Here is a 13,753-nt window from a genome sequence, read left to right as displayed (position 1 = left end):
TTAGTTCATTTGCAAACTGTAATTTTATTGGTTAATACTTTACAGTGCTAAAATGTGGGGAGGGTTGCATTTAATGTCACATGTCATGCTTTTTACTTAACAGCCATGATTATATCATAGTTGTGAAATAAGTTGGGGGGTTTTGTTGTTGTTGGCTAGCAATGGGATGTTTGTTATATGCTTAATACAGGAATACTGCATTTGTAACTGTGGGCTGTAGACTATACACAACCTGTATATATCACAGGGTTACACAATGTAGCAGTCACAGACACCAAGTCTGAGTATTTGTGACTGTCTTTAACTCTTCAAAATGTGTGTGCGTAGCCACCTTGAGATGTGTATATGGAGCCTTTGTTACGTGTCCCAGCATCTAATAATACAATTATACATTTTTTCACTAACTACAGTAACTTTAACTGGATCAGAACAACAGCAGCAAGAAAATAATACAGTATCAAAAAGTGAACTGTTAGCACAGCGAGGAGGGGGTTCGTTACCTACCAGCTACAGCCACAGTCACGTCATTCTTGAGTCCAGCCTCCAACCAAGTCCAGCTGCAACAGTTGCCTTCTGACTTGTCTTTTGAGCCCTGCCAGTCCAGAATGATCCAAATTTTAAAGGCGCAGTAACCATGCAAACTCTCTGTCTTAAAGCTCCATATGCCACAGCCTTACTCCCAGTTTTCCTGTTCTGTATTTTACACATTTGCGAGAGACAAGAAGTTTTTAAAATATTAATAACAACAACCCACAAAATGACTCTGTACGCTACCCAGGATCATTATCCTGTCTATCCTACAAGTGCCACAGTGCAGCTACGCCGCTGTACCACGATTCTGTAGACACGGGGCTCTTCCATCGTGGTAGTAAATCCAGTCCCTCGAGAGGCAGGAGCTAGGTTGACAGAAGAATTTTTCCATCGACCACGCTGCATCTATAATGGGGGCTAGGTCGACCTAACTATATCACACAGGGCGCAAAATTTTTCACAACCCTGAGTAACATAACTAGACTGACTTAGGTTTTAGGTGTAGACCAAGTCTATGGTATTAATATGGCACCCATCTGAGGTATCTGAGTGCCTCGCAATCTTTAGTGATTCAGCCTCACCAAACCTCTGTGCCATCTATATCTATGTATCCCATGACCGACTCCGTCATAGGGACATTATTTTCATGATGTTTCAGTGGGCAGTTTTTTTGGTCTAGTGGCGCCTCACTCTTCTTCAGATGGGAACTGAGCCACAGACAGGCTAAATGACTTGCCCAAGGTCACACAGGAAGTCTGTGATGGAGCAGGGAACTGAAACAGAGTCTCCTAAGTCCCAGGTCAGCACCCTAACCACTAGGCCATCCTTCCTCACTGAGAATTCACCAATCCTGCTAGGCCAGCCACAAATTTTCATCCATCTCTAGTTGTATATGGATCTGGCTGCTTTGAAATTAGATGTTTTCTCATAGACACAAATGAGTCAGAGTTTTGTAGATTTTCTGGGACTCTTAGATCATCTAGTCTGACTTCCTCTATCACACAGGCCATAGAACTTCATCCACATGTGCATGTGCTATTCTGTAAGTCCATACACGGGCTTTGGTGCCTAGCTACACCTCTACTTACATTCTCTGGAGAAGCTATCTAGAGAAGCTGGAAATGAAAATGAAGACACTGTGAGAGTTTCCTTAGCAGGTGGCTCCCTGACTGTGCTGTAATGATTTGAGGGAATTTTAACTTTCACTCCAATCAGCTTTTTTCCTCTTCTCTTTTGAGTTTTAACACTGCACTGGATTCTCCTGACGTGAAACAATGGGTGGCTGACGCTGCTATCTCACTTGGATGCTGCTTTGACTGAGGGAGCACAGTAGCTTTCCATTCACAGACCAAAACTTTATTTCTTTGAACATTTCCTTCTGCCAGCATCGTGTTCTCTAGCTGGGTCTTCTCACTGGAAACTTGTCTCTCTTCCTAGCACAGACTTGAACACTGCTGTAGCTTAGCGAGGCTTCATAGCAGCCCATTGGCCAACATATGGAATGGGGTAGCTCATTTGACTTGGAAGCCTGCTAGAAATTGCCATCACAGCCATGATCTTTCCCCCAAATTTACCCATTTGTAGGGATTTGTTCCTCACTTGGAGAGGTGTTGAGGGCATCAGATTTTGATGTGGGAGTGTTCCAGTGTAATTTAATCACCTATTGGAGGCAGTATTGGCTGACACTCAAACCTGGTTCCTCTTCCTGGTTCAGCCAATTACCTACAAGATGATCTTGGGCAAGTCAGTTACCCTCTCTTTGCCTTGGTTTCACCATATGTAAAATGGGGATAATGATGTTCTAACCTCCTTGGTAAAATGCTTTGAGATCTACTGATGAACAGCACTGTACAAAACCTGAGTATTATTATTCTAAGAAGAAGCTGGCTTCAGCTAGACAGCAACGCACTGCTACGTGGGATGACTCAAATGGATTGTATGGCTAGGTGACATTCCAAACGACTGTCCTCTTCTTTACCTATGGCTTTCATTTTCTGTTCTCCAGGCTAGACCCTCACCAGTGGACTGCTGGTGCCTGCTCTACAGAAATATCTTCGTCAATGCTTCTGAAAACTAACTGAATGAATGAGTAGGAAAAGGAAATGGCCTTTGATATTTTCTATTGAAATAACCAATGACCTAGCTACAGCTCATTGCACTTCTCCCAGCTTGGAACAGCATGTGACTTAGTGCTTGGTTATGGCAGGATGCAGCACAATCTATGCTGAGACCTTTTCTGCGAATAAGTGATACTCAAGCATTTCACAGGCAAATGGCAGGATGCTGTATGGAGCTGGCTGTGTCTGCAGGAGAACCATGTGGTTCTGAGTTTCTAGGCTCCGGTTCTGATTCTTCATTTCCATGGTGGTGGGGGGCACAAATGTAGTTAGAAGCCACCTCTGGTCAGAACAGCCGGGCAACGGCCAGGACTGGAGCTGGAGCAGGAGCAGGAGCAGGCCCAGGATGGTGCCGGAGCTGTCTGCCAGAACTACCAGGCAGCTGGGAGTATCCCTGGCAAGGTAATAGAGTAGCAGCCGTGCCACAAGTACTCCTTTTCTTTTTGGCAAGGTAATGATATTGATCAGACTGGAATCACTGCTTTCATTAGGAACATATACCTACCTGAGGGCTACCTGGTTAGAGGCTGGCTTGTGGATTGGCTGGACTCTTAGGACTCACAGGCAATTACCTCAGATGACACCCAAGGCACTAAACACTCATCACACCTCTGTGCTCCCTGTTTTCTGAGACCACGCGTGGGCTGGCCGCAGGGCTCACCCAACTTACTCTGTGCTTCCCCTGGACTTGGGAAGCAGAGACTAGACATACTGTTGCAGTGTGCTCCTGACATGTCTCCGATCCATCCACTACTCTGGCGATAGGGAACAGGGCCAGTGTCAAGCCCGTATGCCATCTCTACCCCTGCCAGGGAGGGCCCCTGTGGTTTCAAACCTCTTTAAGCTGCCAGGGCCCTGTAAAAGGGGCCTCAGTGTAGCTGAGACTCTGGCCCTGTGTGTACAAAGAGGGGGTAACAGTCATTCCACACAGGCCACGGTTTTCGTCACCACAGCGACAACGATGACCTTACACAGATGACCTTTCCGACTCTTTAACACTGGCTGCATCCGATGCTCTGTCCCCTACTGTTCCTGCCTTTACGACGCTGGCAGGGAGAGGGACAGAGAAAGGATCATGAACTGCCTACAGGTACATCTACACTGCAACAATAAATAAATAATCAACCCCACAGCAGCGACTCTCAGAGCCCTGGTCAGCTGACTTGGGCTCGCGGGACTTGTGCTCTGGGGCTAAAAATATCAGTGCAGACATCTGGGCCCAGGCTGGACCCTGAGCTGTGAGCCCTGCAGCGTGAGACTCAATACCGTACATCTTCCTTGGCAGTGTAGACATCCCCTAAGAACGTCTGTCTATTGCAGGGAAGCATTCTCATACCCCTCGGGTGCTGAACAGATGATGAAAGCCGTGACTATTGTAGCTGTTGTTATGATGAGAGACTGTAATGGCTACCATGGTGGGGGGGAGGGTTGTCTTAGATCCAAAGACAATCACAGACCTCATAAAGGAAGGCCAACTAAATTAGGTTACACCATGCTGCGGTGGGGGTGAGCATCCCCATAGAAAAGGGGCGATGGCAGCCTAGCAACCTCCTCCCTTTATGAATGAACACCTGTGCTGATTGTAACTGTGGCCAGATAATTAGGGCCACTTTGATTCTCTGCTATATGCAATCTGATTTGATCACAGACTCTTTTAGAATTTTGGTCTTCGGGGCATTTTTTTTTGTCTGTGACAGCGTCCCTAATTGCAGCTTCCTGGCTGTATTTGCAGTGTTTCTTAATGACTGCCTCCCACACGCCTGCCCAATCCCCTGCAGCTGCTTTCGGCAAGGTTTGCAGCTCACTTTTTCACTGTGGCAACCACTGCTAACGCAAAAGGAGTTCATTATGGCCTGGTTTTGAAGCCTTTCGCTTTTAGGCCCACATCCTCAAAGGTTTTTAGCACCTAATGCCCATTGATATCAATGGGAGCCAGGCACCTTTGAGGATCGGGGCCTTAGCTCTTGTATGAGACCTTTTACAGGGTGAGCTGGCCCTTTAAGAGGGTTGGGGACTCAGCCTTGCCTACACCAAGCGTAGGTTGCCTCCCATCCAGTGGTCATGTAATAAGAGCATGAGAGTCAGATATCTCCCAGCAGGCCTAGCTAACGGGCAGCCTGAGGCTAGCTAGAGAGAGAGACCTGTAGAGAATAAGGAAATAGAGCTACTGGGAGATTTTCCACTAGAACAGTTGAAGAACTATTGGAAACCGCTGATGTGATTAAACTGAAATGTTTTGCAGGAGTGCATTGAGTCCATCGAAATTTTGGATGGGGAAATTATCGAAATGTTGTGTTTGACTTTTGTGATACTGTGCACAAATCAGAATATAACCGTCGACATGAAGTGTTTTGCTGAGGTTGAAATGAAATATTTGGGGGCTTATTTTGGTTTGCACACAAAAAAATCTGAGGCTTCAACTTTTTGTCCTTGTCTGGCTTGGGATGAAATCAGACTTTGAAATTTCAGTTTCCTGCAGGGTGCAAATTCTGGTTTTTAACCAGCTGTACAGATACGCCTCTGCAGGAGCCTCTGCAGCAGGGGAAAGGAGCTGGCTTATCTGTTTGATTTATGTGGAACTGTTTTCACTTGGAGAAAATAAAATTCAATCCTGAAGCAAAGGAACTAAAATCTTGGTGCTGATGGCAGTGTTATTTGATACAAGGGCTGGTACCTTGACCTTATCCAATCTGGCAATTTTTAAAAGGCATTCTTGAATAAGAACATCTACTGCCAGGGCTGAGCTAAACAGTTCAATTGGTGACAATTAGGTAGGCCCTATTTCTGCAAACACTTGTAGCTGTACTTCACATCAAGTATCTGAGTAACCCTCCTGACGTCAATGGGACCGTGCACAGTGCTTGAAGTGAAGCATGTGAGGAAGAAGATGTTGTGGTAAAACTCCCTCATCATAGGGATTCTGGAGCACTGCACTCACCCAGCTGACTCGGAACTGTCCCTGGTTGAAAACCCAGTTTAAAAAAAGACACAAAATCTTCTTGAAGAAATGATCTTTTTTTACATTTTGAAATTTTACAAAAGTAAAATTGCTCCGTGCTGGAGCTGGCTAAAGATCAGACCAAACCCTGACGAAAACTTTTGGTCAAAAGCTGAATCTTTGAGAAATCGCATTGAAAAATCAAAATGGGAAAAATTTAAACCAGCTCTAGCCTTTGGTACCGTTCCAAGCAGCTAATGGCCCAGGAAATCAAGATCACAGCTTCTCAGGCTCTACACAGGGTGGGTGCCAAGGGGCAGTCTGTGGAAGGGGCCCCGTTGCCTCCTGCTCACCCCCTTGCAGCTGAGTGTGGCTCCAGTAGTGGCTAATCAGTCCTGGGTCTCCTGGGTTTAGGAGTTTCTTCTCTAAAAGTCCCTAGCAGGGGGAACCCAGGCCCACCGCTCCACTGGGCTCCAGCTCGGGGCCCTTGTTTGGAACAGCCAGAACTAGTCTCTCCCATCCCTTGCTGTTCCGTGGGCTACTTCCTAGCTCTGTAGCCTCCCCCAGCCTCCTGCCCTGTTTTTGCCTCTTTAGGGTGTCCATTTGTCTGGCAGCTTCTCACCAGTTTGCCGGAGGGATCCTCTCCCTGCGAGCTCTCTGGCAGCCACCTTTCCTCTCAGGAGGTTTTCCTCTACCAGAGGTCCTTAACCTTTGGCATGCCCGGCAGCTTCCTTGCCTAACTAACTGCCTCCCCGTCTCAGTGAGTTAACTACTCCCAGGTGAACCTGAGCTGCCTCAGTTCCCCTTGTGGATCCTGTCAGAGGTAACTGGGCCCGTAACCCCTTCTGAGAGCCAGCTACCCTCTGAGACACTCCAACAGCTGGCAACCAGCATGTTCCTCCCTGGGCAACCCAGACACCCTGCCTCTGTGAATCACCCATCACCAACGCTCCAAGTGACAGAGAACCTTCCCTTGATGCTGACTAGAGCCCTATGGAGTAAGAGAAGAGCACCACATATTACACAGCTCTCTTCTCAACTCTTATTGCTCAGCAGATTCATCACAGATGCATGGGAGCCTGGTTTCTTATTGTGTAATGCTTTGCTTACAATGTTCTAGCCTGTTTAAGCTTTACTCTGATACATTAGGTGGGGCAGAGCTGGTCAAAACTTTTCTGACAGAACAGTTTTCCCTCCGAAAATGCCATTTCATCAAAATCAAACCGTTCCCCCGGGAGCACGTTGCTTTTGATGAAATTTTGTTTGGAAAACCTTAGAATGAAGTGTTAAGGTCGAAACGCTTTGACCATACTGGAATGGGACGTTTTGATTTTCGTTTCAAATTGACATTGTTTCGAAATGTTATAGTCTAATATAAAAGTCAAAACATTTCAATTGTACCAAAACAAAATGTTTCAATTGACCCCAAACTTTTTGTTGTTGTTGCTGTTCCATTTTGGAACAAAGGCAGATTTCGAAATGTTGGCAATTCCAGTTCTTGATCAGCTCCAATTCTGGAATTTTGTTTTGTTTATTAGCTTTGAACTTCTTAAATTGTCTCCTTCTGCTCAGAATTTCTCAGCATCTTCCCTTCCCCTCCACCCCCATCCTTCTTTTTGTTTATAGAAGTCCTTGTACTGTGCAAACTCTTCTTGTGTTCTCTGTACATTTTTAGCCTCTCCGTATTGTCCTTCAAGTTACACTGAAGATTTTCATTAGCTTCAGTGGGCTTTGGATGAGTACCCCCATGAGTTATGCAGGGCATTCAAATGACTGCAGTTGGAACCTTTCTACCACTGCATAAAATTATCTGGTCTGCTATGCTACATATCTGACAGCAAAGTTAACACATTTTTGGAGTGTCTTGGAACACTAAATCAATCCTGTCCTAGCAGTACTCAACTTATTACCATAAATCTGACTGCCTCAGAAGGATAGTACTAATAAGTACTAATTGTGCGTTAAAAACACTATGTAAAATTGCTTGTCCATGAATACTGCAGTTCTTTTTGGGGGTCTTCCATACATACTCACTGCCAAGGGTGGGAATCTACAGGCATCCCCACTGAACTACATTAATGATAAGCAACCTTTCTTATTAAGGTCCTCGATTTGTTGTACTTTATAGTGAGCAGTGTTCGTGAATCTTCAGCTTGTGTTGCGTAACACAAGTGGGGAAGTGTAGCAGATCGAGCACTCACTGCTGCAGCGCCTCCTGCTGGTCATCCCGGGAATTAGCTCTTTTCCAGCCCTCGGAACACCTCCTGTTGGCCGGTGTCTCTCCTGCCTCAGGCCCCATGTCCCTCCCAGACCCCAGTGCCCTTTACCTTGGGGTTCTGCCCCACAGCAGTGCCCCCACACTCTGGATCTCCCCTCCCAGGGGAACCCCCAACCCTCTAAGCCCACCTTGCCTCAGTGGCTACTGCCAGTCGCAATCTAGCCCCCTTTCCCTGGGGCAAACTGCAGTCTGTAATGGCCACTCATCATTGGCAAGAGGGTTGGACCAGCTGCCTCTGCCTATCACAGGGCTGCACCTCCACAGCCCCAGTACCTGCTTAGGCCTTTCCCAAGGCCTCAGCCTGGGGAGTTGCCTGGCAGGAGCTCCCCAGCTCCCCTTGCCCTTGCCCTTGCCCTTGCCCTTGCCCTTGCCCTTGCCCTTGCCCTTGCCCTCCCAGGCAGCTAGGTCCATCTCTCTCCAAAGCTAGAGAGAAACTGTTTGCCTTCTGGCCTGGCAGCCTTTTTATAGGGCCTAGCCTGGCCCTGATTGGCTGCCTCCCAGCCTCTTCTTATTGGCTCTCAGCCCCAGCCCTCTCCAAGGGCTGGCTTTTAACTCTTTCAGGGCCAGAAAGGGGTGTCTGCCCTACTACAGGAAGGTAAGTACGGACTGAATTTGGGACCGCTGGATCTAAGAGCATGAGCTGCTACTGCTTGAGTTGATTGCTCTGTTAGCAGGAAGTAGAACCAGATTCTTATACAGACCAGCTGCAAAGAGACAGAGTCCCGTGCTGGGTTAATGGGGGTCACAGTTACTAAAAATGGGTTGCAGTGGGATTTACGGTTTTTTTTTTTAAATATGCTCTTGCCGGAATGGGGTGTCCTTGCCTAACTCCTCCTGTTTTCTTTCCTCAAGTCAGACCCCAGAAGTTTAATGCAGTCAAATCGAGGACATGGTGAACAGAACATAAGCTGTGTGTGCGTCTTCCTCCTGGTCCTGGACCGTGCCATTATAGATCACTTAAAATTCTCAGCATGCTTCTTCTCATTCCTGTACATTTTGGATAGGAGGTGGAGGGGCTGCTCATCTTAACACTTTTTAGACGTGGACCCTCTGTTTTTTCAGATGTTTGTATTGTCACCAAAAGGAGTGAGGGGGTCATGAATGAGATGGCACCTGAACAACCATCAGGAGGACATTAGTAAACACATTCAAACCACCAGCTCTGCTGCCTATCAATGTCCTTAAATGGCTGTTTGATGGAGGTAAGAGTTCCCAGGCACAGAGGGATGAGAAGGGCAATAGAGAACATCCTGACAGATCATTTTTTTTCTCCCATCTAACAAGATGCAGGAAGAAGTTTAACTGGATTTGCCAAACCTGGAAACCACTGGGCCTGACACTTCAAACAAGCTATGGGAAAGTTCTATTTCCTAGAGGCCTCCTGGAATCGAGCGTGTCTGATTATGCCAATTAGGCTGATAGAGTTATCAACCCATGCCATAAATGAGACCTGCTCCCTGGCAGGCTGAGCTAAGAAGCAGTGCGGAGGGTTTCCTTGGCACGAAATTGCTGGGTCGGAATGCTATCGGAGGGGTTAGCTGTGGAGGCTTTAGAATGGCGAGGTGTTGGAGCTACAGCTCCCTTCTGGGTAGCAGGCATGACAGATAGAGGGCCCAGCTGTATGTTTTATTCTCTAGCAGAAGATCTTTAGCTAAATGCTGATGAATTTTCCCTGGGACACATCCATTCTTTACTTAATTAGTAATGGGGCGATACTTTAGGGGTATCCCCAGTGCCTGGAGACACGGCAGCAGACACCACAAAAAATTGTGAAAACTGAGTGATTGGGTGTGTTCCTAGCTAGGATGGCCCAGGGTGACAATCACATTCCTGGCACGCTGCACTGGACTAACTGGGGACTGTGCTTACTCTGTATTTCCCTGGGTCTGGCAAACTTGTCCTTCAATAGCAGGTTTCTGAAGAACACTTGGCTTTCATCAGCCAGCACTTTGCTACTAGAATAGAGCTGTGTTGTGCGTTCTTCTCTTGGCAACATCACAGCCTCTGAGAGTGACATTCCAGGGATCGGGAAGGAGGTACATCATCTGAACCTCTCAGGCAATACAGCTAACTCTAGTCTGGCTAAGGAATGACCTCGTGTACTCTTCCATAGCCACAAGATAATCAGGCCTGATGGAGTCACTCTTTGGGCCAGAATTAGGGTTCAGCTAACCAGCTAGGATTAAGAATGATGAGAAATCAAAATGAACCCTAACAGAATACTAGCTGAGGTTCTGAACATTTAAATGCTGTCTGTTTTTATACAGCTCTGCTCTTCTTGGTTCACACCAGGAACAGACAGACATGCAAGAGACTGGTTTTGCAGCATTTCTGGATGGAGAAGGTGGGAAAACTACTGACCTGTAATTCTTCTGAAGATGACATCTTACAGCAGCCTTGCTGTTACTAAGCTCCACGGTGTGAAGCAGACAGAACTCCGCTTACTCTTAAAGGTTTAAACCCTGGAGACCTAGGGTCTGAGTCAGAGCCCCTAGCGCTCCAAGCAGTCCAGAGAGTCATAGCTGCTGGAACTAGGAGTGTGGGGAGTGCTGCAGCACCTCCTGCCTTGAAGTGGTCTTCATTATAGCCGGGGTTTACAGTTTGGTTCAATGGCTCTCACCACCCCCACTATAAAAATTGTTCCGGTACTTCTGCAGAAAGGTAGTTTCCAAGCCCAGAGAGGAGGTGGATGGGAATCTGTCAAGATGATGTCTTCAGAGAAGCAGAATTCTAGCCCTGTGACCCTGGGTGCCTTCAGTGCTCTGCTGCTGTGGCTCACAGCCCAGAGACCAACAGCTAGCAGATGAACGTGCAGTTCCCAGAGTGGCTGTGTGCTGTGCAGCCCTGGTTCAGTGCTCTGACTCCAGCAGCCTGCCTACAACACCCCACCCTGGTCTCCACCAGCCTGGGTTACTACTTTCAGGGTAACCCAAACATACCCCTAGTCCTGAATTGTCCCAAAACCATCTGCCCTGATGTGTCCAGCCCTCTCCTGGGGTACTCAGAGAATTAATAAGATTCATTGCTCCTTTCAAGAGGCAAAGAGCTCAGCTGACTACTTTAACTGGAGTTAACAATCACTTCAATTCCAACACAGCACTGGGTTGGTTTAGATTCAAAGTAAAACAAGTTTATTAATAGAAAGAGGTTTTAAAGTGAATTCAAGTACAAGGAATAAGGACAAAATGGTTACACGCAAATAACTGTAAAATATGCTTTCAAGGGGCTAAAACTTAACTCAACAAGCTACAGCCTTGGTTCAAGCTAGTTTTCTTCCCAATCCTTTTCTTTTCAGCTACGGTGGATTTTCACTCAGTCAGGACCTTCCACAAAAGTACAAGGTGCTGACTTCCCTTGTCTTTCTAGGGGAAAGAAGCCAAAATGGCTCTGTTTCCCCTTCCAGCTCTGAGTTCATAGACTCCATTTCAAGAGGCAGAATGACCCAGTACTATTCTTCCCTTCCCATTCCTCTGCTGATTTGTAAATGGGGCTTCCTGTGGTTTGATTCCACCATGCTTAATGTACATAGGAGACAGCTGGATAGCTGCTTTCCCTCCTGTCTGGGAGAAAACCTGTTTCTCTCCCTCTGTTTGGTCACAGACTTCAAAGCATAATATTGGTGAGCACCCATAATTCCTCCTGAAACAAGCTATTGGTGAGTTTTATTTCCTAGAGGAAAAGTGGAGCCTACTATGTTTGCTGATGCAAATTAGGACGATAGAGTTATCAAGCCATGCCATAAATGAGAGCTCTGGAAACCAGCTGCCATACATACATGTTACAATGACATTAATCACCAATGTATCCCCAGGTCGCATATGACACCTCACAGGACCCATTTTAGATACAGAGTATGACAACAGTGATTTGGGGTACCCTGGGCTGGTCAGGCCAGCTCAAGCTCACTGCTATGTCCCTTACCAGCTGGCACTGAGGTGCTCTTAGGGTCACAGTGCCTACCTCAGGCTTTGTGGATCCCAGTATGGTTCCAGTGATTTTCTAGGTGCCTAAAAATTAGGCACCACAACACTCAGCATCACAACACCCTCAGTCCCTTTGTGAATCTGGGCCCAGGTCCCGAGGGGTGGAGTCCCTCTGTGTGGGCTCCTTGTCCCAGAATGGTACCTGCCATTTGAATGGGAGCTGTTTAGGGATCCATTCCTAATTAGAGACTGTCCCTGGAATACCACCAGGCCAGAAAAGCTCAGGGCTTGTCTATTACTTGGATGTGATGTTGCAGTCCCTGTGTTGCTTCCTTCTACTGGAATCTCAGGGTCTGGTGAGGTTGTCCCGGGTAGTGCCATTGGTACTGTGAATACCCTTGCAACCAGGAGGCTTAATCTTCAGAACATCGTGTGAACTGTCTCTTCCTGATTCTTACTTATCCTTGCTGCCAGACCTGATGTCCTGGATCCTGCCCTGGGGCAAAGAGACTTGGTGCTGAGCCATGTCTAGCTGGGCTCCTATGTACTACTTGTCTGTGGTGGACAAGTTGAGACTCTGAATACCGTATCCTGACCTCTAGTGACTCCACCCCAATGGTGGCACAGATTGCTCTTTTCAGACCTTCCAGAGTGCTGTCCTTGGCCACCCAATTTTCCATGTTGCAGGGCACCCTCACATGGTGTAGCCAGGCCATGACCACCAGCAAACATTTTGTGAGAACAACGCAGCACTGATGCAAAAGGTCAAAGGCAAGATACAAAGTTGGTAATGCTGTTCCCCTATGAGAAATCTGAGATTGGGGAACCATCCCTTTATCTATGTGAGCATCCTCCTTATAGACACTATACACAGATCTCCTTTTGCACTTTAACCAGGAACTATAGTGATCAGTCTTTATATTCTGTAACTGAGGCTCGATGACTCATTGTTACAGAACTGGGATATTGCTACTGATTTTCCTATGGAAAATGGAAAATCTAGATCAGAACTAGTGATTAAAATGCAGAAGTCCAGTAGGCCAGGATTAGAAGTGCCACTTAGACAGTAACATGTTAAACAGGATGTTCCACCTCCTATCCCTTTCCCAAATCCTACCTGAAGACATCTGAGGAATTGCTGCATCTAAATGTACTTTGAAAATCTGATAACCTGGCCCTGTGACAGCTTTATGCAAATAGACCATCGCCCCAAAAGGGTAGGCTCTATTCAGGAAGTTCACCCAAACTCAGTTCTGTGATGAGGTCCATATTTGCCTTTCCAGGGTTCCCCAAGCTATTTCACTTCCCTTTAATGGTGTCTCCTCTAGAACACAAGATGAATTATTAGGGAAGTGAGAAGAACTGTGGCCAGTCCATACCGGGCTGAATTCTTGTTATATACTCCGTAGAACTGGGCCTTATCAGAACTTGGATGGGGAAGTGCCAAGGAAAACCCAAGAGATCTGGAAGTAGTTGGTAGTGACTCAATGGGAGGCATTCTTCCCTGTGACTCCTGACCCCAGCAGGGTACCATTGCTGTACTCTTGGAGCTGCAGTCTTACAGATCAAATGTAAATTGGAGCTCCTGACCATTTGTGACACTGAAGATGCTGTAGCACTTTTTGTGGTCCAGTGTCTTGGACAAATTCTAATCTGGATAAAGACATTCCACTCCCCCATGCACTTTCACTGTGTAAGTTACTTTCCACTTTGGTTAATAATAGCTCCTACAGCTTCTAAGGGGGCTGCATTCACACGGTGGGTTATAGAAGTGCTCCATGAGCTCTGTATGAGAAGTAACACTGGACAGACAGTATTACAGTGTTATTGTCCAGAAGGACAAGGGATCCTCTGATTGCAGAGAAATCGTTGACTGGACTTTGGCTGCCTGATGTTATAGGGGCATATCTGCCAGAGATAAGTCACCCTGCTGTAGGGAGAAGTTTGACATCATTAATCCCAGGAG

The 13,753-nt window shown here is 46.8% G+C and overlaps 1 long non-coding RNA gene across 1 annotated transcript in view; it reads right to left on the bottom strand.

Annotated features, from left to right (window-relative positions):
- LOC122465268 overlaps positions 1-13,753 on the bottom strand; it is a 30,854-nt gene that overhangs the window by 6,807 nt on the left and 10,294 nt on the right. Inside the window, exon 3 of the long non-coding RNA XR_006289985.1 lies at positions 505-693. This is a non-coding gene — a long non-coding RNA (uncharacterized LOC122465268). The remainder of the gene's footprint in view (positions 1-504; positions 694-13,753) is intronic.

The sequence above is a fragment of the Chelonia mydas genome, chromosome 3 (genome assembly GCF_015237465.2).
Source record: "Chelonia mydas isolate rCheMyd1 chromosome 3, rCheMyd1.pri.v2, whole genome shotgun sequence".
Taxonomy (NCBI): Eukaryota; Metazoa; Chordata; order Testudines; family Cheloniidae; genus Chelonia; species Chelonia mydas.
This window is presented reverse-complemented; position numbering and strand designations above follow the sequence as displayed.